The sequence below is a fragment of the Hipposideros armiger genome, unplaced genomic scaffold (assembly GCF_001890085.2).
Source record: "Hipposideros armiger isolate ML-2016 unplaced genomic scaffold, ASM189008v1 scaffold_900, whole genome shotgun sequence".
NCBI classification, from domain to species: domain Eukaryota; kingdom Metazoa; phylum Chordata; class Mammalia; order Chiroptera; family Hipposideridae; genus Hipposideros; species Hipposideros armiger.
In genome coordinates this window covers 501207-516466 of record NW_017732250.1, presented here as the reverse complement: position 1 = coordinate 516466, position 15260 = coordinate 501207, and the positions used below count along the sequence as shown (strand labels likewise).

The 15260-nt window shown below is 38.1% G+C and overlaps 1 protein-coding gene across 4 annotated transcripts in view; it reads left to right on the top strand.

The window, feature by feature from the left end:
- The first annotated feature begins 8360 nt into the window (after positions 1–8360).
- The window catches only part of SGK3 (serum/glucocorticoid regulated kinase family member 3), a 120497-nt gene continuing 113597 nt past the window's right edge, over positions 8361–15260 (top strand). The window contains exon 1 of one of the 4 annotated variants that reach the window (XM_019630318.1): positions 8361–8520. The gene's annotated coding sequence lies outside the window, so the exon portion shown is untranslated. The remainder of the gene's footprint in view (positions 8521–15260) is intronic. The other 3 variants (XM_019630320.1, XM_019630321.1, XM_019630316.1) reach the window with 3 other exon arrangements.

The following is a 15260-nucleotide window of genomic DNA, read 5'->3' as shown; positions in this document are numbered from 1 at the left end:
GCAATCACTATTTTGTTCTCTGTATGTATGTTATGTTTGTTTTAAATTTTTTTTTTTTTAGATTCCACATATAAGTGCGATCATATGGTATTTATCTTTCTCTGTTTGGCTTATTTGACTTAACATAAAGCCCTCAAGGTTCATCTGTGTTGTCTATGCAACCTTAATTCTTTGCCATATAATATAACATATTCACAGGTTCCAAGGACTAGGATGTGGACTTCTTTGGGGGAGGGGCATCATTCTGCCTATCATAATGAGTATGTACTTTATATATGTAATATACAGTAGTAATACCTTGGTTTGCAAGCATAATTCGTTCCAGAAACAAACTACTCATATTGCAAGACATCGCTTGTTTACCAAATTAAAATGTATTAGAAATGTTTGCTCATCTTGCAGAACACTTGCAAACCAAGTCACTCGCAATTCACGGTTTTACTGTATATGTAATTTATATATATTGTGTATATATAATTTAAAATTTTACCATATATTGTGTTCTTACTATGTGATTATCTCATTGAATCCTCATAACAACCAGTAAAGTAAAAACTACTTTTATGAATGAGAAAATTGAGGCTGAGGAGTTAGGAATTACACCCGTGTCCAAAGCTGGTCAGCAGCAGAGTGAGATTCAAGCCCAGGCCCGTTGTCCTTAATCACTACATTATACTGAAATTTGTTGAAGTTGCATTTTCCTTTTTATTTTCTAAGGAAGTGATTATTATAGTGAAAATTGGATTTTTCTGTGGGAGGGATAGCCCAAGGAGTATGTATCAATTAAAATTCAAATGAAGATGTTGTCTCTTTATTGCCTTAATGTGCTGCATATTTTTCTAAGTTGAATTTTATATTATCACCGACTTTTGACTTTTCATACCATGCCCCAAATTTCTGAACTGTCAGCACACTTTTAAAAAGTCAAATGGATATAGGTTTTTCCAAAGGCTGTGAGCCTAGACTTTGCTTATTTGAAGTTTTAAAGTAAACGAGACCCCAGAAGGTCATGTGGTCCTGTTCCTGGCCTTAAATACCTCAAATCATCACGTTTTCTTGCTATTTAGGTATAGGATTCCATTTTGGCATACAGGGAATTTTAATTTCTATGATCTTGGTTTCCAGCGGTATTTTCCTCACCTGTTTTTCATATGATTGTTCTGCAGTGCAAATAAATAGCAATTAAAAGTAATTTATCCCGGTCATGGGTTGAAATTACAAGTCATGAAATAAAATTTGAAAGAGGTGGTTGAAGCCAAATAACATGCCTATAAAACTTTAAAACAGTATGGTACTAAGCTTGAAGAAATATAGCACAAGGGAAAAGGGGTAAGATAGTTAAAAAGGCGATGTATTTAGGAATACGTTCAATAGTGAAAGCAATCCTCATAGCAGAAGAACACAATTAACGTGTTTTTCTCAGTTCTCATTTTCTCATATTTTGGCATGGATATAAAATTCCCCTTGTGGAAAGCACAGTACACCTTGGTACCTTGAATCTTCCCTCTGTCTAAACTCTGCTTTGCAGAGGAAATGTTTGTTGAATCAGAAATATTTATGTTCCCACATGACTGCATTAAAAGCACCTTGCAGATATCTAGAAGAGAAAATAAGTAATACATGGTTTATTTAAACTACATGAAAAACGAAGTGGGTGTTCAAATGACCAGTTTCAGATTCAAAGCCCAATCCACAGCAGATCATAATCTGTGTAAAGGCTTGGGAGTGGAGGTAGGAGAAGGAACTGAGAAGCAGGTGTTTCTGTGGAGTTTAGTTGTGGGAATCCTTATTATATGTTTCATAGATGATGTAAACTCCTGTTTGTGGGTGGGGATTATATTTTTAATTTCTACCTCTGAGCCTAGCACAATACCTGGCACACACTAGGTACTCAACAAATACTAACTGAAAGAAGAAGACAACAAAAGACATTAAATTCTTAGATGACACCAAACCACGGAATAGAGATGGTAGAAGGTAACCAACATCCGTTTTGATTATGCACCTCATCCTTAAAAATGTTTCAGCATGCACACCCACATACATTACGTATTTGTAACCTCCTATAATATGCTAATGTGTTGTACACATTGTAAAATAGAAACCCCAAATTAAGAAATATGAAATAATATTTTTAAAATAATTTAATGGTATTTTATTAATAGTATAAGAGTCTTTTTAGTTTCACTTGATGCTTTATTACTTGGTACTTTTATTACATTTTTAAAATCTTGGTTTAACACTTATGTGATATAGTGATTCAAAGATGTGGTTCTAAGTTTAGTTGATTCTCATACTACATTTTAATAGCTGTCATAGCTGAAAAATATTTCAAACAGATACTTAGATTGATATTGATGAAATTCATTGTTGTTGGTTATATCTATGAAGGTATTTATTTTCTTTTTCAATCTCGTCAACCAGTTCTGCAAAGGTTTTTGTTGACATTTGACTAGTAAACAAACATCCACTGTCTCTGCTATCAATCAAAAACTTCCTGCAAACTAATTTAAAGGCATTGCATTTTTTACCTTTTTGACAGATCAGTTTAAGACCAACTGAAATTCATTCTTTGGAAACTATTTAAACAAAAACAAAATTGTGTTTCCAAAAATTTTAAGTGTGCATATATTAGAGTTTTATAATAATAGAGTACGCACGTGTACACACACACACACACACACACACACACACACGGAGTTTTTTGCAACAAAATTACATACGGGTGGAAATATTTCCAAACATCCTTCTCAAAACTTTCTCTCCAAAGCATTTCTTTCAAAACACATGTACACGTAAAGGGGAGAGTGGATGGAGTTACCCTCTCATTCACTGCTATAGCTTTACCTTAAAAGGAAAGTACTACTCACAGAAAAGGTAGGGAAATTTGGATCCCTTGTATTTTTGTGAGAGGAAAAATGCGTCATTTTTGATATTTAAGTATTATTTTAAGTAATAATAACGTGCGTCTGTAGTGCTTATTTTGGTGGTAGATTTATTTATATTGACTCATTTAACCTTCAGAACAAACTGAGCCCCAGAGATGTTAAATAACTTGTCCCGGGTTACATGGTGGTGACGGCAGAACTATAGTCAGCGCCAGGCAGCGTATATCGAGGAGCAATGCTTTTAACCCTGAAGACCTTGAATACTTCGTTAGACTATAAGGAGTTTCTAGAAATGCTCCCCATTTCAGTACAGAATGTTGTATGGGTTCTATAGAAAGGTTTTGTTTTCATAAAATTAACCACATCAGTGACCCCCTATACTACATAAAACTGACCTTGGATGCAGGAGAGTTTCCCATTCAGTGGAAAGCCCACCCTTCTCTGCAAGTGGATAACTGACCGACAAAGGACTGTATGGGCATGCCAGCGTCAATATGTGTGTGAAATAATAGAGCTTGATTTCTTTCTTTTTAGATAAAACAAATGGACATCGGGATATTTTCTTTCTGAACTGTAGCAGATTGTCTTGAGCACCCCTAGAACATGCACCTTCCACTTTGGATGTCTTTTATCTTAACAAAGATGATGCAATTCAAAATCACCCAGGAAAAAGACAGTTTTGGTAAAGTAGGTGCAGAGGCAATAGGATAATCAAAAAACCTCTTAAATGTAACTCAAGAAATATAAGTAGGCCAAACAAGTGGTTAGGGTTTAGATTTTAATATCTAATAATAATGAAATGCAGTCTTAAATGTAAGACTAATTCCAAGTTGCATTATAGGAGTGTGAATTGAAGAACTGTGAGAGAATTCTCTCACTATAAAGACTTACCTGATTGTGTATAGAGTTCCATGTCTCATACTGAGCATCTCATCTAAAGAAAAATGTGGAGAATTTGGAAAGAATGTGTATGAGAGTCATAAAACATTAAAAAAAAGAGGTGTGAGAAAAATTTAAAGAACTAAGGTTGTTTATTCTAGAAAACCGAGGGAATTTAAGGGTCTTCCGGTCTATAAAGAGTAATAATCCCTTAAAGTCTGTTTAAATCTTTGACACATCTGGTTGAGCCAGACACAGATTCCTTAGAGATTTAGCTGAGGAAATAACAGCACCGAACTTCTTTAGGCCAGAGGCTATTAAGCCTTCGCATTTGAAATTGGTTCAATCATTAATTGCACATAATTGAGAGTAAATAACTGAGTCATCAAATAACTAGTGTTTAAGAAAAGCTATTATTCCCGACTGATAAGCAACTAAAATAATTATTATCTTCAAAGTCTACCTTGTAGGTTTGAGCTCAGAGGCCTAATATGATTCTCTGAGGAACATAGTCACTGCTGACACAACGTATGTAAATAAGTTATTGTCAACTATGAACAGATGTAGTTTATGTACGTAATAGACTATCCAAACAAGGGGTGGGGGTGGGGGGGGGAAGGGAGATTGAGAGAGCGCTAGCGTGCGTGAGGGAGGGAGGGAATGGGAAAAAAAGGGGAGGGGAGGGGCGATTTATATTTTGTTCTTGATACTCGTAATGACTCGATTGGAAGACAATGAGATTTCCTTACTAGGGAAGGATAATAGTTTTACTTTATATAACTAATGGCCTTAGCAAAACCTAAGGAATTTCTAGCAACCTTTTATCAAAAAGCTGATACTAGCTGTTTAAGGGTTCTGATCTCCTAACACTTCCCCTTGGTTTTTCTCATGAGTCTAATATATGAAAGTGAGAAAGGCCTGTGATCTGAAAAGTCTTACAGTTGACCCTAGTGTAGTCTTGCTTTAAAATAGTTTTCCCTTTATTACAAAACACACTTGAACTTCAGGCATTTCAGTTTTGAGTTTGAACATGGCTAATGTGGCCCAAGAAAGATGTTGAACTTTGGGCTACTCCCACCCCCAGCACACAAAATGAGCACTCTGAACCATTTTCTAGATCAAGGAAATAAGTTAACTCTGCTCTGTGCTAAGGCAGTATAAACCGGTCTCAATTTCAGTTCCCGTGAGTATCTGAGTTTTTCTAACTTTACCTTGGGTTGCTTTATGTTTTATTAAATTGTTTTGTTCAGGAAATTTAATAAGTTGATCACTTTAATTCTCCTCTTTGTACTTATTTTTACAGCATGCTTTTTTTGTTAATTATTTTCCGAGCCAATTCATGGCTAGGACTATGCTTTAAAGTACCTTTCCAATAAAAATGGGTTTTTTTGAAGTTGTGGGATGCTGTGATTGTTATATTAATGGATAAACATAACTGGAAACTATAGCAACAACTCATAATGTCTGACCCACTTATGTAGATGAGTCTGTAGTAGAATGAAGGAAAAACGTGCTGTAAAAGCCGTGCAAATAATATGTATCAAAAACATCTTTGCATTTGTAATCATGTAGTCGGTAGCATTATTCTTATCTCTCTATTCTTGGCGGTTTATCTGCTATAAAACAAATGTTCTAATGGATACTGGCCATCACTTCCATTAACAGCTGACTTAGGAATAAAACATTCAGATCCTGCGATTGCCATTTTATCAATTTTTCTCCCTAAGGGATGTGATATTTCTTGCATCATAATGCTCCTCAACTCTTCCAAAGTTACAACAAGAGAACTACAATTAACAGGACTTTGTTAAGATACAAAAAGTCCTGATTGTTCCATATTAGGCACCGTTTTAGAGAAAAGATTTTCCATTTTGAAAAGAGGATGAAAACCAAGCACTCATCTCATTGGAATATATTAGCTAAAATAATAATAATAATATTGTAATACCTAATTAAGTAGTTTTTTTTTAATGTTTGGGTCAACAGTTTACAGTATTGCTAGTCCAATTTTCTAAAATTCTGAACATAACTATATCTCTGTATTTCTTTCATGATTTTTTTCCTGTTACTTTTAGGATGGCTATAAAAACACCAAAACTCTAAAATTTGACCACTATTCATACTAGTACAAATAAAATATAAAATATTTGCATTTGTATATCTGTGTTAGAGTTAGTAATAATGATGATGACAGTAGCAATTAATTGATATTATGTTCCATGTATTCTAAATTCATTTGATCCTCATAGCAATTTCATGAGATAAGCACTATTATTATGTTTTGCTGAGGAGAAAAAAGTATTATGATCATCCTCATATTACTGATAAAATAAATGCTCATAGAGGTGAAATAATTTGCCCAAAGTAAAAGGTGGCAGAGCTAGAACGTAAACATGATTGTCTGATTCCAAAGCTTGCGCTCATAATCTCTACATTATAGATATAACAGATGAACAAAATAGTTGCCTTATCTGCATGAACAGAGTCATATTTCTAAACAAAATATTGGAACCCATAGTCTAACAAAAAACTATTTTAAAATTTTATTTACATGAACATTTATGAAGGCATAAACATCAAGTAGACATTTAGCTGAACAGTCAACATTTCTTTTACAGTATAAACTTAAAAGAAATTGGAAACAAAATGGAAAATAGAGATACCATCTATATCTATAGGTGACTATGAATAATCAAAGTAATCAGCCTTAAACTATGCCTTTAAAATGAATTTTAAGTGAAAAAGTGCTTTAATAGTTTTTGAATATGTTTACCTCCTCTAGTATTCTGAGAAATCAAACTATTACATTGCAGCTCTCAGATTATAAAGGCAAAATACCCAACCTCTTATCAGTTGAATGTGGCTCATCCACCTTGTCTTAAAATATTTGTGGGAGATGGTAGTGGTGTGTGTGTGTGTGTGTGTGTGTGTGTGTGTGTGTGTGTGTGTGTGTTCTTCACAACAGGAGGACAAATTTATCGTAGAAATGTAATGGTTCCCAGATGTTTGTATTTCAAAAAAAATAAAGAAGAAAAATAAGTTGAAATGTGGGGTTCGCCAGGTATTTGTCTGTGAAGCAAGAATGGTGTCATTCCACTTGGAGTTTGTGACACAAAACTTCCTTTTGGCTGAGAAATTTTTCAGCACTGTGAATGTGGCTTTAATTAAGAGATACACTGATCTCTTGTTGCTTTTAGTACAAGGGAGGAACTTCTCTAGCTTCTCTGTGCCTTATTTTGTGGATTGCTTTGTGTGTGGATCACAGTGAAAATGTGTAAAAGACCATTGGCAACGAGTTGATTAAGTACTGTACTGTATATCCATTTCCGTATGCCACTGAACATCATTGTTTAGAAAGTTGTTAGGATTATGATATTTCAAAATCTAAATATGTTGGATTCACATCCATTTTTTTTAAAGAAGGAGAGGCCATATGGTGGTGACTGAATTAAAAATATTCTGACCTTTACCTGTGGGACTAAATATTTAAATATAATTTTTAAATATAAGGAAATGTCCCCTGAATGTAGGTAGGGAAGCAATATGTAAATTGCAGTTTCTCTAATTACCTTTGGAAGTTTATTTGTTCACAGATTTGTGGCAAATTCTCTAGACTCATATAATATGAAGTATATAGATCATTACCTCAAAATCTGAAGCATGATATATGCACATGGGAATCTTTAAATACTTGAGTCTATCTTCAAGTGGCAACTGATAAAACTTAAATTGCAGTAGTGTGGTGGGGCAAAAAACAAAAACCCCTAAACCCACTCTACTTCAAAACGCTAACCACTTTACTCCACATCAGCAGAATCATGTAATTCTTAGTTCTCCATTCACGTTCTGTTCCTCTCTTTATCTTATCTGGAAAAAAAGAGACAAATATGTAGGCCTACAATGCAACTTCTATATTTAAAGAATAAGAGAGAGTGATAAAGTTGTAAAGTGTGCCCTCAGCTGACTTGGAGATTAATGGGAATGAAAAAAAAAAAGTCGAGTTAGTAGATCTAAAAAGACATGTAGGAAGGAAATCTCTTTGTACGCCAAAATCTGCCCGTTTGTGACGGCTCTCCCCTGTGTATAAACACCAGGCCAAAACTTTGTTGAGGAAAAAGAACTTCAAATAATGCTAAAGGAAGCATCGTTATCGCCTAGATTATTTGGATATTTTTTGGCTTTCCAGTTTACCCCAAGCCACAGGCCCACCAGGCCATTCCTGGGGTGGCTCTGTCCCTCTGGCCGTCCAGCGGTCCTGCTCCCGGGACACACCGGTGTCATCTTCGGCAGCCGGGCCCGGGCGCGTTGGCCCAGGCGGCTCTTGGGCCCCAGGGCAGCCGTCGCGGTCGGCTGAGCGGCGGGAAACATCGAAGAGCCTGAGCCTCTAGACGGGATCACCGGTGTTCCCTGAACTTTGCGCACAAGGCGGGCCGGGGTTCCGGGCTTTTGCGGGGGTCCTCGGGAAAGAGAGCGCCCACGGAGCTGGCTTCCGCGGCGGGTCCTCCACAGGGGCCGACCAGCCTGCGGCTCCTGCCCGGCGCCCCTCGGCTTGGAGCGGGCGCCCTCCCGGCGCGCGGCCCGCCGCCCACCCGGCTCTCCCCTGCCGCCCCGCGCGCACTGCGGGAGGAGCCGCCGGCCGCCGTGACGCGTCAGGGAGGAAACGCCGGCGCCCGGCGGCCCTGCGGGGAACGAGGAAGCGCGAGTGCGCTCGGCTCCGCGCCCGCCGCGCGGGGAGGCAGCACCGTGGAGCCGGGTAGGTGCGGGGCTGCGGGGACCCACGGCGGGTGGGCGGGCGTTAGGGTCCGCGCGCGTCCGGGCCGCGGTCGGAGCCCCCCGGGCGGGTGGGACGGGGCGGGGCGAGGGGTGTCCGGGCCTCTCCTCCGAGCAAACGCGCCTTTCCCGGGTCCCCTGGCAGCTCCCCCACCCTCAGCCCGACTCGGAGAGTTTATGCTCTTTGTTTCCTCGAAGTGAATCAGTTTCTGCTTTTTGCTTCCTAAACTCCCAAGTGGTGTCGGTGGACGGACATAGTTAATTAACTCGTGCGCAGCTTCGGAGCGCGGGGCGGCCGAGAACCCGGAGGGTGGGAGCCCCCGACCTGTGGTGGAAAGTGGTTGCGGGTCATCTGCGGGGGTTCGGGGACAGAGGAGGCCTGGGGAGCGGGGGCTACGGGAACCATTAACCTGTTGTCCAGCGGACCTGTAGGCTGACACTTGAACGTGTTGCTGCCCTTTTACGTTCTCTGTGATTTGAACCCTCTCCGTCGCTTTTCAAGTGAAATTTGGCTCTGTCGATTCCCACAGTTTTTGCATTGGTATGTGCCATCTAGAAGTGCTTTGATATTTTTAGATTTTGTCATTTTTCATGGTGGTTATTTGGAAAGAGAAGAGAGAAAGAATTCATCTCTTGAGACTTAAGCTCTTTCATTACTTAATTTTTGCACGGTGGTTCTGAACCACAGGTAGAATTTCAATCCTGCACAAAAGACTGTATAGGATACACTTGAGCTGCAGGAATCAACTCAGCACTACCGTTTCTAAAATTTTATCAAGGTAGACAATGTTAGACTGTTGTGTATTTTGATCATCCACTCTGTCACTAGGTTGAGGAGTCCACTAGCCAGTCTGGAAAGTGCTCTGTTTATTTAACAAACACTTACTTAGCTCTTACTACGTGCTGGGCTCTTTCTAAGTGTTTTATAAATATTAACTCAAATTGTTAACTTCAAATATTATAGTGGTTCTAGCAGTGAAGAGGCTGTGTGTACTTCAGTTCCCCAGTGTCATTGCAAGAGCTAGAAACATGCGAGGAAGTTTCAGGCATATTTTAGGACTGGGTGTGCCTTTGGACCCCTTGGCTACCACTCCTGTAAGACAGGCTGCCACCCCTCCTATCCCCCGGGGAAGGGAGTCTGGAGCTACCCCCCAATTCTGGACCTCTTCCCTGCAGCTCTCACCCCTAGCGTCTTCTGTAAGATGGCCTTTCTTATCCGCCATCGTGCCCATGTTAGCTAACACTGGAGAGACCCCAACTTCCCCCTTTCATCAACTGCCACTGCATGAAACCTAATTTTGTTTTTAAAAGGAGCTGTTTTCCTAATCTGTTTGACTATTGATGTACCATAGCTTAGATTTAAGGGTCAGATTGAACGTGGAAATGTACTATAAGATAGAACTTTTTTAACCTTGTAGGTGTCCATTTTGTGATTTGCAGATATATAAAGAGAATATTTTTCCAGAATAAAAATGCCCTCTTTTAAAGGAGTGCCTTGGCCTGATGGCCAGATTAGTGAATAAAATAGACATGGTTCTTGTCATTATGGTGATTATGAATCTAATGTCAAAATCTGCACGTCATACTAGCTTTCTTTCTCTCTTTCATATCTCTACATTTCCAGGGAGATGATTAAATGAGCCTCTAAAGCCTTATTTAATAGGATTATGAAGTGTCTCCTGGAAGCTGGAAAGCTCAGTTTCCTCTGATATAATTTATGGCACAACAGACGTTAATGGCTTTCAATTCAGCCAAACGACAACACTTTCATGGTTTACGAAGTGCTTCCAGACATACTTATTCACTCTTCAGAGAGACCCTGTTAGGTTGGTAGCCATTTTTTTTCCTGTTTTTAACAAATGAGGAAACTGAGGCATAGAAATGTTAAAAAAAACCTTAGCCAGGATTCCATAGCTGATAAGGGGCAGAGTTTGAATATAGAGCAGGTATGTGGACAGTGCCTGGCACGTGCCAGCCTATAATAAACCTTGTTGAATGAATAACTCCAAATGACTTCATATTTCTCGCTCTTTTAAAACATATGCCTCTCAAATACCATCGTCAATTTGTGCCTAAAAGATTTCCAGGCCTAATCCAATGTCTCTCTCTTATTTCAAGCAGCATCTGATACACATATTGTCTCCAAAAAAAAAATGAGAAAGCCCTTTGGACTCCTTTGTTAGGATTTATCATCTCTGGTTTTGGAAAAAGCAAATAGGTTGGTTATTTTTTTCTCTTTCTCAAACACTCTACTTGTACTGTATGATTTGGAGAGAGTTTAGATTAGACACATGGCTTTAGTGTTTGTGTTGACAGCTTTCTTGTCTTTCCCTGCTCATTTAAGGTCGTTTTTAAGGACTTCAAACCACTGTAGATTTTCAATGTCAGTGAACTCAAATAAGCTACTTGGAATTATGATCAAGTTTAAACACAATGATCCTAGGTATTGTAATTTGTTTGAAGCGTCTAACATTACTGCTGTGTTTTGTGAAATGTTGCAATTATTTAAGTATAAGGGTCTTTTTAAAAGAAAACAAAAAAAAAGAAAACAAAAAACAAAAAAACCCTCAACTATTTATATCCTTCAAGCATAAACTCTCTTTAATCTAAAGTATATGACCTCCAGACGGAATACCTTCAATTAGAGAGGAAAATATGGCCATTACCTGGTGGGAGAAATTGAGAAGGGGAAAAAACGACATGGGACAGCCTTTCCCATGTGGGGTATTAAGTGCTAAGAAACCCTAAATGAAGCCAGACTGAGTCATCTGCCTGTCAACATTCTTCTGTGTGGGGGTGGAATAAAATACTTTTGAAACCTGTCTTGTTTCAGAAACTACTTTACCTTTTCCAATTCTCATGTTTTCTCTCTCTCTCACTCGCTGTTTTTAAAAATTCATGTAAATGACTGATTAAACTGCTGATTCATGAAACTCAAATTATGTAACATGTTATTTCTGACAGAAACTGCTCTCACATTATTTTAAGGGACTCAATGTGTCTGTTTTCCTTTACCTATTAGGTTCCTCATGGTGCCATCTTTGTTCTCATTTCACTGTTTCTTTTTCTGTTTCACTGAGAAAAGTGGTAAATCTAAGCAGCGCCGATTCCACATCTTGTAGTTCATGTCAAAATCATTTTAACTCAGTACTAACTTGGGGTTAATTGTCATTGCGGAGGAAGACAACGTGGAAATCAGATGTTGAAGGCCGACTCATCATCAACCAGTAAAATTTTCTTTGTCTGTCTTGAAGCTGCGCCAGGGAATTAGGGCAGTGTACCATCTACATGCCTTTGTTCAATTTCTCAGGGTCTTTCCTATTTCCCACACAGGTCCCTGAAAACCTGCCTTAGTTTATCTCCCTGTAGCCACTGTTTCTTCTATTATTCAGAACCGAAATCTGCCTTGGGTGGGGGTGGTGAGTGAGTGAAAGAAGGGTGGTTATATTAGAGGAATTGTGGCATGAGAAATTGATAATATGTGAGATGGAAGATAGATGTGTGGGTGAAGTAAGAGATGTTAGATTTCATGGTGAAAGATTCACAGAGTGCTGCTCTGCCTCTCCCAATGGGGACATAAATACAGGGAAAACTTACATGGGAATCAAAGAAAGTCTGGGAAGAATTAGAAACATACTATTGGCCTATGATATTGGCAGGCAGAGTTCCTTTGTAGCATCAAGTGCAGAAGTGTCATTATAGGTAGCTGTTTTTGTCAAGTCACAAAATGAGTTTCTTTGCAGATAATTAAAATGTGGAAAGCTGGTTTCCTGGCATTTAACTTGAGAGTAAGGATGATTTGACAGGCTTTTGGTTGAGTAAAGGCCTGGATTTTGTTATCTTTTTAAAGGCTTGCTCTTCTTTGAGAATGCCTATAATAATGTTGAGATAATAAAGTCATTCTTTTCACTGTTTCATGATTTTAAATAAGTGACGTGTTTACATAGCATATAGTAATGAATATGATTCAAATTAATTGCTTCCATTCAGAGTCTTGATGTACTTGCTATGCCAGTCAATACCAAAAATTTTTTTCCTATAGGTAAAATGGACTTTGTACATAATATATTCATATACAAAATGGGACTCACTGATGGACTAGCCAGTCTACAGACTGCTGGGTGAAACGTCCTCAAGTACAGTGGGGCTTCACTAGGACATGACTAATTGCTTGAGCTCAAAATGAGAAGGAACTTTATTACTGTGGTTATTTACCTCCTTGTTTTTAAAATAAAAATAGACTAAAGTTAACTTAAAGCGATCTGGTTTCCAACTCAGCATCCACACAAGCAAATATACGAGTGTGTGTGTGTGTGTGTGTGTGTGTGTGTGTGTGTGTGTATAATAAAGACCAGATAATCTAATGCACATGTATATTATATATATGGCCAGGTAAAAGGGACTATAGGGACCACATCCTTAATTGATGAAGAAAACACTACATTTTTTTTCCATTTTTATTTTAGTTTTGTTTCTTATATTTTCTAAACAACATTTTTAATTACAAAGAACTATGCATGCCTTTAAATTTAAGCAACTGAGAAGCGTGTGAAGTAAAAAATAAGTCCTCTCCATTCTAATCTTACCCATGAAGATAACCACTGCTAAGTTTTTATATCCTTCTAGACTTTTCCTCATGCTGATATAAATCTGTGTATCTATAAATGTACATGGAGTTTTTTGAAAATGGGAATCATTTTATACAATTGGTTCTTTTGTTTTTTATTTAACACTTTATCCTGGACATCTGTAGATCTACATCATTAGTTTTGACTGTTGCATAGCACTCCACTTTATAGTTAATCAATTATCCATTTTCCATTTGTATTACTTATATGTTCATTCTTTTGTATTTTTAAAAATACATTTAAATCTCCAAAGTAATACATTTTAAGAAAAATTAAAAGAAAATAAGAATCACCAGTAAACCTACTATTCATTAATAATCACTATTATTTTAGAGTATATCTCTCTAAACTTTTATTTGTGCGTGCATACCCATATTTTCAATGCCATTTAAAAATAATTTCTCATATAAAAGCTTGCCTTGTTGGTTGGAGAATCATGTTTATGCGGCCAACAACAAACGTCACTGATTCCATGCACTTTTAAACCAGTCATTTTACTGTGTTTCCTGGCCATCTGCCATACCCCAAACCTGGATAACGCTCTTGGAAATTTATACTACTGCTCATAAAAGGGATGAGGTGAGGGTGTGTGGATGGACCAATAGATCCATCCAAATCAACTTATATCCTTCTAATGGGGGTCAGTCAACATTTGTATTTTAAGTACATCTAAAATGTAAGATATTTAGGAAGAGAAATGACAGAATATTCACATAAAATTGGTTGTGGTCACTAAAGTAGAGGCAGAAGTAATAGACTTGAACCAAGGAAACAGTGTTGAATTTAGTTAAAAATAAAAAAGCTGACGTTTACATGTTTTGAAATAGTCTCCCAGTGTTAAGTACATTTTAAAAAAAGTTATTGGTTTAACAAAGCTCCCACCAATGGTTGGAATAGGTGACCTTGACATTTCTGGTGATCCTATTATAATATAGGCTGTCTCAGAGTTAGTTACAGTTGACTTAGTATAATTTCATGCATGCAACTGCCTAGTTACTAGCACCACCAGTTTTTCCAGATAGCCTCTGTCTGGGGTAACGTATCTCCACCCCCCGATTTTTCTTCTCCCACTGCGCATGTGCACAAGCTATCACCCACACTTTCCTCCTGTATCCTTTTGCGGTCTTACCCCTTTTCTGAGAGTTTAGTATCCTGTTTAACCTTGTTCTGTTTTCCTCTTCTTCCAGCTTTTGCTTAAAGAAAATCTCTCTCTCTGTCCTTTTCTCCATCCCACTTCTTCATTTTGATCTTGAGCAAAAAAGATGCTAATCATGGTGGTACAGTTAAGAACAAGCCTTTAATAAGGAAAAGGAAAGCTTTTAGTTTGGAAGGAAAGGTAGATATTATAAAGTATTATAAAGAACTAGCGGTTTCAACCTTCAAAGCCCTTGAGAATACCCAGTAATTCCTTTCAAAAATTTCCACAGAAGTCTCCACCCACCTCCTCTTCTCTAAATACGTTGGGGTTTTTTTTTTTCTGGTACAATAAAATTTAAAACTATTTATAATTTTTCATCCATGTCATTGCAATAGCATCGTTTTGTGACACTCCTACCCGCTCCCCCACCCCCTACCCTCGTTTGAAGGTGTTAGCCATAGTATGGATTGACTAGAGAGTGTTTTGGTCTTAAAGCTAACTCCTAGGTCAGACCACTGTTCCCTTCAGAAAGTACACCCAAAGTTCTAAATATCTGGTTTAAAAACAACCTCTTTGTTTTGGAGTTGAAGACTAAAAACGCTATCTTAAACCAAAGGTTAGCCATCTTTGAGAAGTGGTGTGCCAAGATTCCAAACACTTATTTTCCAGATTTTCATCAGCAGAGACATGTATCGGTGAGAAGCAGGGATCAGCCTTCCATTCTTGGGAGTTAGAGAAGAAGCAATACTGGTCTCAGGAAATGTTTGAATGCTCTGTAGACTCTCCCACGAGGTGGAGGTGGAGGTGGAGGGTGGATCAGGCCCACACAGCTGACTGCATAACAAGTTCAGCTCACCTGGAAAGGTGCTTCTGCCAGACGGGAGAAGCTCCGCCCCAAGACAATAGCTGCTTAAGCTGTGTGAAACTAAAGGCTTCTTTTTTCGTAAACGTTAATGA